Here is a 17,340-nt window from a genome sequence, read left to right as displayed (position 1 = left end):
TACTCAATCCAGACACTGCGATATCCAGTAGAAGGAAGGAGCACTTTGTCCCCTTTGCTCCTCTCTTTAAGAGCAAAGCTTAACCAGCAGCCCCCTGGGCATTCCTTTAAATCTCACTGGCCCTGATTATCTCATATGGTCAAGCACAAGACATCATTGCAGAGGGATGGGAACCATCACTATTTGGCTTTCTTCAGGTGTGTCCAGCGACATGTGCACCCATTCCTGAGCAAAGCCGGGTTCTGAACACCAGGAGAAGGTGGAAGGGGCAGCTGAAGAGCTTACAAGACCACCGCACTAACCTTTGGGGTCACCCATTGGTGTTTCTCATGTACTTGCTTTGTTACATTTTTCCACTCTTTTCCTTTTTTTTTTACATAAGAAACGTATACGTATTTTCTTGTTCTAAATAATTTACCCCATACAGAAGTGTGTGGAGTAGAAATATGAAAGGTGTCTTTCACCGCCCTCCCCCAACCTCGCTTCCCTCCCCACCCAGAAGGAACTTCTGTCTCTACATTGGTGTCTCCTCTTCCTATCCCCTTTATGCATCTGCATATATGCATATGTTCATTACACACATAGGTGCTTTGCTTTCCTTTTTACGTAGATGGTATCCTGTTCTGCCAATGGCCTTTTTCCACTTGGCTCTCAGTACTTCTGGATCCACTTGATTCACTGTAATGACTGAATATTATCCCTAAGGGTAGATATTCCACTGCCTTGTATCTTAGGTAGCTTTTCCATCTTGGGCCTTATCTCCCTAGCTAGAGTATGAATATCCTGAGGGCATATTTTTCTTTCTACAGCCAAACACTTAATATAAAATGTTCCTGCAAAGTGAAAGTCAATTAATAGCTATTGATGAAAGGATCCTCTCTCCCTTGCCACCTGAGTTGTCTTAGCACCTCTGATGGACTGACAAGGAGCCCTTTTCTGAGCCAGTAAAGGTACCCGGCACCATGGTCTATCAGTTTGTCATTCTTTGGCCCATCGACGAGTGACAAGTCAATCTACGAGCAAGAGAAAGTTGGTCATCTTCCACTGGTGCTTTGGTAGCGTTTTCTGGGTACAGGATGGCACAACATCTCCCTCTCCCTGAGCAGGCTGTCAATTCAGAGCACTTTGGGCTACTTGCAAAGTTATACATTATCTCATTGTTCAGCTCACATAGGAGCATCGGGGCAGAGTTATTAACAGCCCACACTTCCTGGAGAACCATTTCAAGGGCTACTAATGGTGTTCACAGACTGTTGAGCTGGAAAAGTTATCCATTTGCCTAGACACACACACTCATAATAACCCTTTCCAGGTTTCTTAAGGCAGTCACAACTACATAAAATAGATTACAACTGAACCTATTCTAGACCCTTTGGTGGGGAGAAATTACTTCAATATGAGGTTATCACCTGCAAACAGACCAACCAAATGAACCTCTCAGGGCAATCACTCTTTAAGCAGATGTTGGCATCCAGACCTGCTGATAGCATCAGCGGATATCATCTTAAGCCTTGGTGGGGCTCCTTGTACTTCTGAATCCACGAGCTTCCTGTAGTAGCCGAAAAAATTACCATTGTGAAAAAGCAAAGAAATGAAACACATGTCTCCCAGATGTGCTCTTTGCATTGGGGAAGACTCTTAAAGCTCGGGCCTTAACAGGAAACTTGGGACGATGAAAAGAAATCAAGCAATAGGAATGAAACTGAAATTAGTTTATGTCCCTCAGCTGATAACACACGAGGGGAAACTGTTTGATCAATCATTTTAATTAATATTGATTATGAAAACTCTGGTCCCACCTACTCAAAAGCCTACACGTGAATTAGGGAAATAGGACACCCATATGAAATATTGGACACCACCACCAGGTGATATGGGATCAAGACTAAGTAAATGCCTATTGTGGGTTTAGAGGGAAAATCTATTGAGCTGCAAGGCTGTGCTTCCCAACAGGACTGGTAACCTGCCTTGTTATACTCCGAAAGGATTGTACTTGACCCTCCACTTGTATAAAAAATACAAGCATTTCTCTTTGGGAACCCAGCCTGCATTTCTTTGCTGACTTGCATGTCTCTGTGTGCGTGTCTTCATCTGTTGGGGTTGGAGGATTCCCAACCTGCCTCCCTCTGTTTCTACCACCTCCCTGACCTTGAAATAGTCATGACCATTGAAGACCTTTATGACCCTTCTCCCCTCACCTACACCCACCATCTCACCCTAATTCGTTGAGAAAACTATTGCTGGCAGATAGAGAAGGTCGAATCAAGAGAAAATCTAGACACCACTTGCTAAAACAGGGTAAGAGCGTTCATAATAAGTAGGTCAGAGCCGATATGAGGGATTTGGCTGGGGGTTACCATACAGGCTCCACCTCCATGCCCTGGTATTGGTGTCCCCAATACCTCATGTGGGTATTTCTGTAAACAAATATTTTTTTAGGCCAACATTGGATTATATGGCTGCAGATCTTGGAATTCAAAAGGGAAAGATGAAACCTTCACAGTAACTTGGGAGTTTTCTTTCAAGTGGAGTTTTCTCTACAGAATGTTTTTGCTTTAACTGGTAATTAAAGATGGGCAAAACACTCCTGAAGAAATGGGCTTTCCTCCTCACCAACCCTGTCTCTCCAAGAGAAACAGGCACAGGCAGGGCCATGGAACTTACCCTCCCAACGAAAGCCAACTGCTCCTGATAGTTTATGGTCTGGTCCATGTCAATTTCTCATGTGTTACCCTTTCTAGGGGCTGCAAGGCCCAGCGATCTGGACACAGGCCAAGAAGTCAAGAACTGTTGAAGCCAACGTCTCCACTCTCCTACTGACACCAGCGACCACCCAGCCCAGCCCAACCATATGGCTTCTTGTTTTCCTGATGTATGAGGTGGGTAGAATGCTCTCCCCCTAGAAGAGGACTCCAAGGGATCAATTAGTTAAAACCTGTAAACATGTATCATTATAATTATTATTCCAGTTTCTAGTTAAAATTGAACCGGCCAAAAGGAAAGAAAATACCGAGGCTGCCTCTGAGGGCAGCTCTCTTTGCTTTTCCGGTATTTCTAGTCTGGCTGGTGGAAGAATGTCCTGAGCAGCTCTATGCTGGGGGCCTGAGAGGGAGCCGTGCGCACAGCATTTGAGGTTGAGGAGGCCAAGAAGACGATCGAGCCCTGGATATTACGGGGTTCTGGCTATTCATACCACCCTCTCTAGCCAAGGCTGGACGGCTCCCGTGAACCCCAAGGGTGAAAGCGCGTCTCAGGCAGGGCTCTGACTGTGCCCCTTTGGCAGGATGTGCAGGAGATCGGTAAGCAGCCTTGGTTTCTAGGGTGTCGCTCTAAACCAAAACCTCTAAGGCAGTGACTACTGTATTCCTCAAGATAAGAACCTCGGGACTCCCGACGTTGTTAGAGAAATTTTCAGCGTGGTGGGGGCAGCCTCCTTTCAGCATTGCCTCTGCCTTTCTCCTTATTTCTTCATGGAGACTTTCAGATGACACCTCAGTCACCTTACCACAGCTCTCCTTCTTCTCTGGGTCTGAAAAGTTCCATGGCATCCCCACTCCTACTTTCCTGTGGACACCTCCGTGCCCATCTACCCTTCTCTGGCTTAGCCCAAAATGAGGCCCGGGGCACGGGCCACGCATCTTCTGGCCTGAGCAGCTTCTGGCCCCAGCAGCTTCCGGTCCGAGCATAGCCGGAGCGTGGCCTCCTCTCAAGATGGCCGTGCCGCCACCGGAAGTGTACGGGGCCTAGGGCCCTTCCCCCACCCGCAGGCCTTGGGGGATGCGGTTAGCACAGCGGCCGTGCCCGGGGCCGGGTGGAGACGAGCTAATAATTCCACACTGTTTAAACGGTGGTTTTAAAATATTTGTTCAGTATTTACTCAGAGGAAAGGCTGAGTGCTCTGAATAAATCAAGGAAGGGCCCAGCAGGAAGAAAGGCCCTTGGGGGCAGCTTCAGCCTCTGCCCTCCGCTCCAGAGACTTTATTTCTGGCTCCCAATTTGCAGCCCGCTTGCAGCAAAACAGAAGCCCGGCAATTAAGGGCACCGGCCTGTGTCAGAAGACACTGTTCTGGCTCTGGGAACCCCTCACTCCGGGCCGCATTCAAGAATCCTTCCCTGTCCCCCGCTGTTCCCCCCAAGGGCGGTAGTGGAAAAGACTATTGTCTCTCTGTCTTGCCGTGTTCTGGTTTTTCTATGATGGTGCAGGCGTTCCCCTGCTCCTGCCCAACGTGGCTGATAGAACAGGGCGTTTGGTCTCTTTCCAAGCACACCGGTGTTCCTGCGGGTGGTGGCCCCCTGCCGGCCTGCCCCTGCCCGCCACCCCTGACCAGGCCCCCCCCAACACGGTGTCGGATAGACCGTGACACAGAAGGCGAGTAGAAGTTAGGAAGGTTTGCTCTTCACGTCTTTATCAGCTTGAGTTTGGCTTCCACCTGGACGCTCCCTCACCCCTGGCCCCGGTCGGCTGTCCCAGGTGTGCAGTACTGCTTGTGAGGCTGCTTCGGATCGCAAAGACCCCCACCCGGTCCCCAGGGGCTCGCCGAACCTCGCCCCCAGGTTCCTGTACCATTTCGGAGAAGGCAACCATTGCCGCCTGGACACTGGGTTTTCGACACCCAGCTTAATATTCTTCCTTTGTCTGAGGCAAGTCCAGAGTGATCACTTAAACATGTTTTTTACCTGCAACAATGAGTCAGAACCATTCCCTAGAATATGAAATAAGTGGCAGAAAGAAAATCCCAAGGAGAGTAAGCAGTGTGTTTTGCAGAAACACCAAATCCACTGAAAGACTCTTCAGTTTAGAGGGTTTATGGTGCAGTGCGTTGGGCTGAAGGCTCCAAGTGGACAAGGTGTCTCCCTCCCCAGCTCTCACTGGCTGAGATTAGATCCATGTATAAATATAGTAATTACACACAACTTTTAAGAAAATTATTTCCGAGACCGGTCATATCACAGTGAATCAGCACCGTGACTATGCAGGATAGAATGAAACAGGAAATGTGTATGCTCCTCGTTTGTGAAAGTTAACAGCACTGCTGGTAGCCAAGACGCTCCCTCGATTTGTGAAGCAGGACCAGGCAACCCTTCTTTCTTTAAAAAAAAAAAAAAAAAAAAAGTGGTTTTTTTTTTTTTTTTAATGTTTATTTATTTTTGAGAGAGACAGAGTGTGAGCAGGGGAAGGTCAGAGAGAGAGGGAGACACAGAATCCGAAGCAGGCTCCAGGCTCCGAGCCGTCAGAGCAGAGCCCGGGGATCCGACTCACAAACTGCCCAGGTCATGACCTGAGCTGAAGTCGGACGCTCAACCGACTGAGCCACTCAGGTGCCCCAACCCTTCTTTACTTAAATAACCAGCCCCAACCCCCTTTCTGCCCATTCTGTGTCCACACAGTAATTCAACACTCAGGCCGTTGTCTCTGGACTCTCTTACCTGGTGATGGCCTCAGATCCTGGAAGCCTCAGATCCCCTGCCACACGTTCCCCTGGATTTGATGGGGTCCCCCCCAGGCTGATACTGCCTGTTACTAGAACTATTCACCAGCCATGGGTGAGAGCAATCTAGGAGTTGCGTTTCTTGCTTTTGTCGATGCCTCTTGACCTTTACAGCATGACTGACTTTATGCGACCCCTCGTTTCACGTTACACCTTTGGCTGACCGATACCTGCTGCCATTTCCGGCAGTTCTTGCGTCTCTGGGACGGGCACCTTGTTCCGTGTTAAATTAATACATACTGTTACTTAAAAGAGAAGACAGAAGCGTGTGATGGCGGATACAAAACTCCTTCTCCTTTGTCTAGAGCCTTTGCTTCACTCCCCAGAGGTAACCATTGTGAACAGGTGCTTATACAGCTTCCAGAAGCGCTCTCTGCATGATCAAAATGCATATGCTTCTTGTTTCACACGAATATGATCGCGCTGTACCCATTGTGCTCAACTGGCTTCTCGTACTTAAAATTGTGCCTTGGAACTCTTTCCACAGGGCTACATAGAGGAGCGCTGAGCCTTTTAATGGGGCGCTCTCTTCCACTGTGCGGGGTGCCATTGGTTAACTAGACTCTCGTCGAGGGCCATTTTGGTTTCATCCAGTTTTTTTGCCAGCAAAAAGAATCAAAGAGTGTTGGATGTTGCATCATGTGTGCCTTTGCTTGCTGTAAGAGAGTACCTGTAGGGCAAATTTCTAGCAGGCAAACTGCTGGGTTAAAGAGTATTCACAATTGACGTTTTGATAGTATGATAGCATCAACAGGGCATTTTTTCAGAGAAGCAAAATTGTCAACTCGGCTATCCATACGTGGAAAGCCATGATGCTCTAAGCCACGTTTCCATCAAAGCCAGCTGGTTTGGACCGGGCCAAGCCAGGAAGGAGTTAATGCACTTCTCTCACAAAACTAAACACATAAGATTTGAGCAATTCTGAGTGGTTGTGTGTTTTCTTTTCACTGTGGCCCCCCGAGTTCCTCTTATCCCAAGGTCAGTTTGTTGTGTGTGTGCATTTGGCAAGGGGGGCAGCTTAATGGTGATGGTGAGGAGTCTCTGAGCCTCGAAGAGCTCGTGGGGTTCTAGGGTGAGCTGCCGACCGTGGGCTCAGAGGCTGCGGCTCCCCGAGGTGCGCTGTTCTTTGGATTTCTTTTTACCCCTCCAGTCATTCTGTGTCTCACAATCAAAGTGCCCGTTCTTCAGCCCTTTTTGACCTATGTTGTCCACTAGAAAATTAGTCAGGAGTTTAATAGGGTTGTTGTCCTGGGGTCCCCCTCCCGCTACAGCTCAGGTGGGGTTTCTGCAGTCCTTCCCAAGCTATTTGGAGTGAAAGACTGTTTTTTAATACTTTCCAATGTGTTACGGACCAGTACTTTGGTAGAATACTAGATATACTGAATTACTAGAAAAATGACATCAAAAATACATACAAAATATGAGTTCAGTTTCTTTCTATTACACTTCACAGACATAAAAATGACTTTGTTATTTTGCTATAAAAGTATTTTGAAATGCTGAATCTCAATTTCTGTTCCCATCTCATTGGAGATCTGGAGCAGTTTGAGCAGCAGTACTCTATGCACTTTTCCAGAAGCTTTTGCAAGCTTCCTTTTGACCCAAAGCCTCTATTATTTTGCTGGGAGAGTGATTCTCACCCAATAGGGGGATCATCCAGGTTTTCATCCATGGAGGCCTTGGTTTAATTCCCAGGGTTTACACTGGGCTTGGGTTTAAGCTTGAGGCCCAGTCCCATTGACCCTGGCTCCCCCCTTTCCCCCGACCTTTCTGGTGGTGGCACAGCAATAACTCATATGCACAAGGTGCCATGATCTGCCGCCTTCATGAGAAGACATTGTTTTCTGTCCTTTAGGTTTTACTTTTTCCTTGATTTAAGTCAAACTCCAGCCTTCCTATTACTGTCTCTTCTCTATAACCCACTACAAACAAGAGAAATGAGAAATCTAGGGGTGTGGATCCAAGGGAAGCAATAGCACTTTTTCTTTCAAGCCTTTCAAACTTTTCAATTCACATTTTACATAATTTTACACCTAGGGATATACTTTGGTTAGGTCTTAATACAAGGGACGTAATGAGCAGCAGCTCCTCAGAATATGAGACTTTTAAGTCTTTTGTCTTCAAAAGAGGTGGATTATTACAATTTTAGGTACTTGGAGAACATTGGTTTTCAGATTGCCTTTGAAACCTGAAGTAGCAGGTTACAGCGGCATCTAGTGGACACTGATAATATGCACTGCACTGTATTTCATCAATTATAAAACAGATTTTTCCCTGTTTTGAACTTTTTTGAAACTGAGAGTGTAGCTCATAATATATGGCATATTATGGTTTAATTAAAAATGTTTCTGTCTCACTGATAACTTCTTACAATTATCTTTGTTTCGTCAAAATAGGATTTTCGATATGAAACTTTGTAGGATGTTCATTCTTTCAGTAATATTTATTGAATATTGAATTGTATCTGTAACTTACGGACTTATTGCATGTATTATATTCAAAACTATTCATTTTAATGCATAATGTAAGTCTTTATCCTTTATGTTACACTAATGCATTGATATTCTAACTTCATAAATTTAAAAATCCACTATTGTCTAGACCCAGTAGTTCTCAACACTGGCTACATGTTGGAATCACCTGCAGAATTTTCTAAATTATAACTAGGCAGAGCACGCTTCTCAGAGATCTGACCTAATTGCTCTAGAATTAAGAATTTTAAAAGCTTCCCAAGCCTTTAAATGTGTTGCCCAGACTGAGAACCTTTTCCTTCATTCATTCAAGTCAGATGTTTCTGAGATTGTATAGATTTTTTTAATAGTCAAGAAATGTTCAGTATTTTGTTTTATAAACAAAAACTAAACAACTCATGTTTCTTATAACCATTATAATTATGAAGGCAAAGAAACTCTACTTATTAAAGCAATCATGAATAACATTAAAACCACGATACTCAAGAAAAAATTCATTCCTAAAGATATCATCATTTAGTGCATCATCAAATAATGTACAACTTGCATTTGATTCTTACACATTCATCTGTGCAACATTATTTGAAGTGAACACCACAATAAGATCAGGAATGTCAATGAAGTGTAAAACAGTGGCTATAAAATTTACAAGACGTCACAGTAATATATCTTTAACATACCGTAACCCTCTCACGTAATGTCTATCCACTAAGGCAAAAAAAAAAAAAAAAAAAAATCTAAGGTATCATTTCCTTGGAATATTCTTTTCTTGGCTGGGAGTGGAACCCTGCTAATTCCGGGGCTGACCCCCCAGCATATTACAACGATGGCGTAACTGCTCTTGACCTGGCTAGTGGAGCAGTAGAATGTGATACCGCATGAGACTACAGTGGGGAGAAGAAGAATAGTTCATGGGAGACAGTGTAGAGAAGAAAGGACCCCGTTCATTTCTGGGCCTTACCACTTGCTAACTTTGTAATTTTGTGCAAGTTACCGAATTCGCCAAATCTATTGTTCCCCACTATGCAAACTGGGGATAACAGCACCGGCTTCAACTATTGTGGCTTCTAGAATTCACATGTGTAAACACGGAACACAAAATGGGCAGCTGATCCAATAGTAAGGACTGTGGCTCGTGGTGGTTTATTCTTACTGCTTTTAGCTCATTATGAGAATCAAACGATGGTGTTTTTCTGCATATTTAAGGCAGAGCAGTACCATTAAGCCCTTCCAGCTTGTCTGGTCCAGACTCTCTAAACCGTGCTGTACAAGGTCCAGGCATGCAATTCATGTTTAAATAATAGCTGAGGGGTGCCAAGTGGTGCCCGGGTCGAGCACCCGACTCTTGATTTTGGCTCAGGTCATGATCCCAGGGTCATGGGATTGAGCCCCGGATCTAGCTCTGTGCTGAGTGTGGAGTCCTCTTGAGACTCTCTCCCTCTCTCTCTCTCTCAGACTAAAAAAAAACAAAAACAAAAGTTGAGCCCCTTTTGGGGTCTTTGGACTTCATCAATCACTGGGCTTTTTAAATTCAGAGAACTCTTTTCTATCCAGTGTTCCTTCATGGCCGAGTAACCAAGTCCTAAACTATTCTCATTTCAATCTTCCTCATTCCATGAAAAGCCACCCTTACCCAGGACCAGGGACTGGCTGGGAGCCTCCATGTGTCCCTTGTATTGAGAGAACCACGGGTCCTCTAATTCAGGCCCAGGCTGCTGCTCAGAGAGACTGAGAAAGCCTGCAGTTGCGATGGACCGCAATGGCCACCCTTGGGTACAGGGCAGGAGGGCTGCGCCCATGCCCTTGGTGCAGGAAATATGGGAGGGAAGCCGCATGAAAGGGGTCTTCGAGTGGGAAACGTGGGGTGCTTGGGCCCATTACCTCAAGTGCGTAGGTCCCCAGTTCAGCTTGCCGGTCTCAGCGCAGAGACGAATGTCTCAGATTCCGAACGTCCCAAATTCCACCCGACCCCCACACCTTTGAGCATGACGCTTCGTGGGTCAGATGACAGTGGCCATATCCCAAAGGTGCTGATTACGTTCTGATTGGATCTTAAGCTGTTTCCGCCACTCACACTAGTGACTCTCAGTCATGCTTCTCAGGTTTATGGAAAGAAATATGTGAACAGAAGCTCTTTGCAGACATGTCAGTGTGAATGAGTACATTTCCTCACTTTTCATTTTGCTAACACAAACTAGGAGGATAACGCAAATCTTTCAGCCCTCAGCCAGACTTGGTTTTTTGCCTCCTTCCAGGCGAGAGACAAGGTTCAGCCTGGGGTAGGTCATCAGCAGACAGAGAGGGCTCATGGTGCTGAGAAAACATGGCGCTGAGTTGCAAGCCCCGGTCCCCATTTATGAGCTGGGTCATGTTGGGCCACTCACTTAACGTCTCTGAATTTGTCTTCTCACTATTAAATTTCTTTTAACGTTTATTTATTATTGAAAGACAGAGAGAGACAGAGTATGAGCGGGGGAGGAGCAGAGGGAGAGAGAGACACAGAATCGGAAGCAGGCTCCCGGCTCTGAACTGTCAGCACAGAGCCGGACGCGGGGCTCAAACTCACAAACCGCGAGATCACGACCTGAGCCGGAGTCGGACGCTTAACCGACTGAGCCACCCAGGCACCCCTGTTTTCTCACTATTAAATGGGATCTAATGATGCCGACTACATAGAGTTTTATGCGGATTAAATGAAACGATGTAAATGAGACGGCACAGTGATGGCCATTAGGTTATTATGAAAATGTAATATGGCATCTATTTGAAACTTAAAAGTACACCTCAAGAGGACCAGCAATTTACTATTGAAAGGTAGTTGTTTTAAAACAAAACAAAAGGTAGTTGAATTTTTGAAAAGAAAATGTGTAAGCAAAATGGGAGCTAGAAAGATAGAATATATCTCCATCTTGGAAAATGATCCTTCAGACCCTGTTGTAGGGCAGGCAGTGGCTGGACGTGTCACTCCGTCCCGAGGCATCTTAGGCTGCAGTAACAGGTCGGACCTCAGCTGAGCTCTCAGCCAGGAAGGTGGGTGGAGGACGCGATTCAGCCCTCCCACCATTTCCTTTCATTTGCCTGCCCTCGACTTCTGTCAGACCCGGGGTTGGACTCCTGGATACGGGGCCGTGTGCTAACTTGCAATAAACAGACTAAAAAGGGGGAACTTTGCAACTAAGCCAAGTCAAACACCGCTGTGGAAACCTATCCTGAGTTGCCCTGAGGTGTTTCCAAAAGCAAAGCAAACATTATAAATGAACAGCATGCTCTAATTCTCCGCCTCGGGGGAGACCAGCATGGGAAGACACGTAGGCTCTGTCTGCAGCTGGGGCAGCCCAGCACTGCCCGTGGGGTCACTCAGGAGACCCCCCAGTCTCTCCCCACCAGCCACCTGATTCTGTGAGGCTATCACTCTGCACCAGGAGACCATGGCAGTCCTTGAAGCCGCTGGTCACCCAGAAAGCAGTAAATCGTTCTTGGCTTTGCCCCGGCTGGCTCTGTGAGCTCTAATAAGCCGCTCGTTTGTCCTTGACCCCACCAGTGTATTTCGAATCCATATTTGTCACCTACGGGTCTGGATCCGTGATTCTCAACTTTACCATGCACAAGAATCACCTGGATTGGGCTGGAGCGGACGTAAAAACACAAATTCCCAGACCCGCCTCCTGAAATTCTGCTTCAGGAGGTCCGGGTCAGGGCCCCGGAACCTGCCTTTTAACAAGCAACCGTGCAGATGCTAACACAGGCAGACCTCAGGTCTACCTTGAGAAACTCAAAATGCATATAAAACAGCTCGATTTTACCCCCAGTCATGCTGTGTCAACATCCTCAGCTGACTCAGTCCCTAGTGAGTAATTCTTTCTAGGAACCCAGGCCCATAAAGCAAAATGGCTGCATTCATACACGTTTGAAGGGAACAACTTACTAAGTGTTCTGTCCCTGGATCGTGCCGTGGGGGCAGAAGCAGATATATCATGGCCTCAGCCTTTCGAAAGCCTAAAATCTAGCCGGGGCGATGGCTTGTGAGTGAGAGAGAGACACCAGCGAATGGGAGAGGCGGCGAGTGGTTCAGGGAAGGAGTGACCTCCACATCGTCCCTCTGGGTACTGGACACAGACGCTGTGGGTGCAGCCTAACGTGCTGGGAAGAGAGTCAGAGAATCCCGCTCAAGGGACCAAGCACGAACTAAGACCCACTGTGTGCCGGTGTGGCGACACAGCCGACAGAGGCTCACTGTGAGGATGGGGAGGGCTAGCTGTCAGGAGGGAGGACGGGGCCATCGGACCAGAGCGTGGTGGCCGGAGGGCAGAGGAGGGCAGGGCTGGAGATGCGGTGAGTGGGAGCACACAGGGACAGTAGGGTGAGGCACGTGGGGCAGTGGGGAAGGATGTTGAAATGCAGGTAGAGGAGTTTGATCCTAAGGACAGAGGGAGAGGAGGGATGGGTTTCTCAGTAGCAGCATAATGTTAAGAGAAGGGCTTCTTCTGGGACAGGAGCTGTCAGAGATGACCCGCGAGACCGGGAGCTTCCATGGATGAATTCCCTGGGATTCCAAGGACCGAATTCTGTGGACTTCAGTGTAGGCGGAGAATGAGGATGTGCTGGGTTGAACAGTGTGTCCCCTCCCCAAATCCGTGTCCTTCTTAGGCCCTCAGAATGTGACCGTATTTGGAAGTAGGGCTATGGCAGATGTAATTAGTAGTTAGGAAGAGATCATACCCCAGGAAGGTGGCCTCTTAATCCAATATGCCTGGTGTCCTTCTGAGAAGAGGACAAAAGACACAGACGCAGAGGGATGATGACAGAAGCAGAGATTGGGGTGACGTGTCTGCAAGCCAGGGGGCGCCAGTGATTGTGGGCAACCAGCAGGATCTGGGAAAAGAGGCCTGGGCAGACTCTCCCTCTGAGCTCCCATGAAGACTCAACCCGCTGACACCTTGATCTTGGACTTCTGGCCTCCTGAAGTGTGGGGGACTTAGCTTCTGCTGTTGGAAGCCACCCGGTTTGTGGCCATCTGTTCGGGCAGGCCCAGGAAGTTATTGCAGGGGGCTTGAGGAAGAGGAGAAGGTGAGGACAGGTCCCCGGGGAGAGAAGGATGGTGAGGCAATGGCAGAGGCCCCAGAGATAGGGCTGCGGCCCCAGGACGCCGGGCAGGCATCTGTGCGGCCCCCCAGAGGTATCCACGGAAAACAGGAGGCAAAATCCTCCGAGGAGGAAGCCTGCAGCCGCCGTGGGCTCCCCCTTCTGCCCCCACCCCTGCACATCTTCCTATTTCCTCTTCCATGTATTTCCTAAACAGGTATCACAGTAGGCACATGCTTAGGAGAGGTTTCTGAGCCTTCTCCGGAAATTAAAGGATTTTTCTGGTTATTAAATGTGTGCCCAACGATTGTTAAGAGCGGGTCTTGTTTTTCCACTTAAGTATTGGGTTGTTTCAAAGAGAAAACACAATGCCCCCATTTTCCTCACTAAATTATAGCCCCGGACTTCCCCTATAAATTCAAAATTGGAGAAGGCTGAGGGCAGAATGGCCCCATTCACACAAAAACTCTCAAGGCTGGTTTCCCATGAGTTGCGGGCTTCCGTGGCTCCCCCGACCGGTGTGTTAAGTCACTTGCGGGGTGCCTTCGTTGGTATCATCGCTGTGTGTCCCCTTCCCTCAGTGAAATTTCCTAGAAGCAACCACACACACATTGCTCTTCTGTCATATCAGGGTGGCTCGTGTCCACCAACATGACCAATTGGTAAAATAATAATAATAATAGTAATAATAATAATAATAAATTTTTTAAAAAGCTGTCTCACCCAGATGACTGGATAACAGAAGGAGGCCCCTGTCTGGGTGGCTAAATTACAAAAGGTGTCCCTGCCTGAGGGAGCCACTTAGGAGAAGATGACGTCACCCCTTGGCAGGGAGGGAGGCTTGGCCAGCAGAGCCCCGGTTGAGTTTCAGGTCTGTGAGCCCCCAGTTTGCACAGATGGGCCCAGCAAGCCCGGTCCCAATCCAGAACCGAGGATCGTTGGGTCCTCTTCCTTGGAGCTCAAGGTTCAGCGAGGGGTGTTCCCACCTTGCCGTGGGCGGTCTCATGTGCGTGTCTTTCCCCGGCACTGTCAGCCTTAGCCTTCTCCAGTCGCAGGGCATCCCAGCCTGTTTGTTGCACTTAAATGCACGTATCTAATCTGACCCTGGGCATCTCATTTTCCTCCACCAACCTGCCACCACACAAACAGCTTCTCCCCTCTGTTGTCCCACTGGTCTTTCATAACTAAACCCAGACAAGAGATGCAAAACAAAATTCTGTGTAGGAGGAAAGGGCAATTTTTCATCCTCCAGAGCCAGGGAAAAGGCATCATTGTTATCATTTCCCTTTTTCTTCTCTCTCCACTTGTACCCGTCCCCGCGCACAAAGGCACCCCCTCCTTGTCAACAATGTCACCACCAGTGTTGAGACCAAAGACTGACCACTGGGGAGCACCAGCACTTCCAGAGGCTTCCTTCAGGGCTGCCCTGAAAGCGGCAGAGGAAATTAAACCACAACCCTCGCGAGGCCGCCCCAGCCTTCGTGCCCCTGGAATAACATCGAAGTCACTGGTAGCAGATCTGAGGAGCAGCTCATAACTCAGCCCCTGCACAGGGGCTCATGCAGGTGTCTTGAGGTGGTTGGGACCCCAGTGACAGCAGTTAAGGGGACAGGTGTGACCTGTGCGGGGGAACGAAGTCTCCGTCACACAGCGATGAAATAAGGAGTGATTTCTCCTCCTCGTTCCGGCTTTCCCGGGCTCGGGGCAGGCCTCGAAGATGATTTATGTGAAGGCTTTGAAGTTAGGTATTTTCACTGCTCTCGCCGGGCCTGCTGGAGTTTGCCGAAAGGTAGAAGTTACTGGAGATAGGAAAGATCAGTCCGATGGAAGAGAAAAGAAAACAGACTCAGAACTGCTTCCTTCCGGGAAGCAAGAAAGCCTTTGTGCCCTGCAGGCTCTGTTCCCTCCTCCCCCGCAGCTGGCTCCTCAGGAGTGAGTCCTGCGTGGGTGACGGGCATTTGGTCTAAGGGCTCCAGACCAGGTGACTTAAACCAGGAAGCAGGTGCGAGGGATGCTTCCCGGAGATGCCCTGCCGCCTCCTGGACCCTGAGTTCCCTGCCACGTTCTAAATCTGCAGGAATCCGCCCTCAGGAGAAAAAGGCTTTTAAATCCACTTGGATTGAACTTGGCCCTTCAGAAATCTCGACCTTGACGCCACGGTGTTTTAGTTCCCCAGGGCTGCCGTAACAAAGTGCCACCGATTGGGTGGTTTAAAACAGCTGACATTTATTCTCTCACAGTTCTGGAGGCTAAAAGTCCAAAATCAAGGTGTCAGCAGGGCCGTGCTCTCTCTGAAGGCTCTAGGGAAGAATGCTTCCCTGCCTCTCCCAGCTCCTGGTCATTGCAGCAAACCTTGGTGTCCCTTGGGGTGCGACTGCTCCACTCTGGTCTCTGCCTCTGTCTTCACATGGTCTCCTCTCTGTGTCTCCTCTCCTTTTCGGATAAGGACACCAATCAGATTGGATCAGGGCCCACCATTATGACTTCATTTTGTTTTTTCTACTTTTATAAAGGCACTGCCTCCAAATACAGTCACATTCTGAGGGACTGGGTGTTAGGACCTCAACACAAGAATGGGGGGGGGGGGAGGTCACAGTTCAGCACATGACAGTCATTCTTCCATGCCAAGATGGTGAGGGCTCAGAGTCACTTCCACCATTCAAGTGTGGGGGTGCCATGAAGCTTCTTTAGTTCTCTTCCTCCTGAGCCCTTGTCCCCTGGGTAGCAGAGGGGACTTTTATTTGTCATCAGGATTACCTCCGCCCTTTCTGCTGAAACAATTACTTTGAGGGGAGCAGGCTTCATGAGGGAAACCCTCACCGGTTTACCTCTCATGAGTTTACCTCTCATGAGTGCTGGGTCTCTCCTTCCTATGCTCATACCAAGATGGCAGCTAGTACATAGGGGAGTTCATGGGCCCCATGGGGAAGGGACAGATCTCCCATCCAGTCCCTGCACTGGCCTCTTCTACCTGGAAGCCACACTGGTCCTGGTGAGCGTGCTGATAGTTACCCACTCAGGGAAGCATGGGCTGGGTCTGCCTTCTAGGGATCCAGCTGATGTCCTTGCTAAAGACAAGAAACTGAAGGACTAGGCTTGGGGGCTCTCACGTGTGACCAAGCCACTTTGGAGATCCCCCAGGGACTGGTGGGATGCCCACCCTATCCCTGGCCAAGGTGGGCTCTTTGCAGCTATTGACTCCCAGCCAGACTTTTGGCTACATGCGATACCTGCTTTGGGGACATGTGAGGATCCCTGGGTCCTCTGTAGGCCTCAGAGGAGACAAAGGGAGCCAGGAATCCTGAACTCAAGCTCATCCATCCCACCTTCCTGTGACCACATTGCACTCCCAGCACCCACGCACCCCAGTGTTAGGATGGGGTTGTCTCCTCCAAGGATTCAAACAGGTAGCAGAAGAAAAGCCCATTTTCTTTGGGGTTCCCAGAACGTTCAATGTGGGGGAGATGGGGGCAAGCATATGTGACCACAGGCTTCCCCTTCCTTATCCACGAGGGCTGGAAAGAACGGAGTTTCCCCTGTTCCTCGGGGCAGAAACTTATATGCAATGTCCTGAGTTTTCTAGATTATAAGAAGTTCAGGCATCAAATCTCTAGGCCCAGATATTTATATGGTAATAGGAGCTAAAGGAATTTTGAAAATTATCTCTTGCCAATCAATGCCTGGCTTTCACGAACACTGTCTTTCTGAGAACATAAACACCTATATCGAATATCACAAGCCAGAAACCTAGTCCTTCTTGCTATTTCTTCTCCATGCCCTGCCTTCCAGAGCAGCCGGCAGAGCAGCCCTCGCTACCCACAGAATCCCAATTCAGCTGGGACTCCTACGGTGTGCCACCTCTCTGTGGAGCTGGCCCTGAGACCAGGAGGGTAGGGCAGAGCCTCTCATCAACTGCTCTCTCTAGGGCTTGCTTCTTTCATCCTTGGACCCAGGAGCATCTAAGTGGCCATCCAGTGATCTCCTCTCAGGTAGCAGAAAAACAGACCAGCTACCAAAAAACCTGGCTCAATAGGTATTCTTTCAAGATCAGGTCTTCCTGCTTCTCAGCTCCTTACTTAAGGGCCAAGACTTTGACCAAGTTCTCCCGGGTTCTAATATGCCCCACCTCTCCCAGTCTAAACAGCTCCCAGCCTGAAGTGGGGGTTGTACGCATTTTCTGCGACTACCATAATAAATCACCACAAACCCAGAGGCCCGAAACAACAGAGCTTGATTCTCTCACAGTTCTGGAGGCCAGAAGTCCAAAATCAAGGTGTCATCAGGGCCATGCTCCCTGA

At 48.4% G+C, this 17,340-nt stretch overlaps 1 protein-coding gene across 2 annotated transcripts in view; it reads left to right on the top strand.

Annotated features, from left to right (window-relative positions):
• Window positions 1-17,340, top strand: part of CLDN14 (claudin 14) — a 90,728-nt gene that overhangs the window by 53,855 nt on the left and 19,533 nt on the right. For both annotated transcript variants that reach the window (XM_058731961.1, XM_058731959.1), the window contains exon 2: window positions 2,742-2,879. The gene's annotated coding sequence lies outside the window, so the exon portion shown is untranslated. The remainder of the gene's footprint in view (window positions 1-2,741; window positions 2,880-17,340) is intronic.

The sequence above is a fragment of the Neofelis nebulosa genome, chromosome 5 (genome assembly GCF_028018385.1).
Source record: "Neofelis nebulosa isolate mNeoNeb1 chromosome 5, mNeoNeb1.pri, whole genome shotgun sequence".
Classification (NCBI taxonomy): Eukaryota; Metazoa; Chordata; class Mammalia; order Carnivora; family Felidae; genus Neofelis; species Neofelis nebulosa.
The sequence above is the reverse complement of the archived record's forward strand: the minus strand, read 5'-3'. Positions and strand labels throughout refer to the sequence as shown.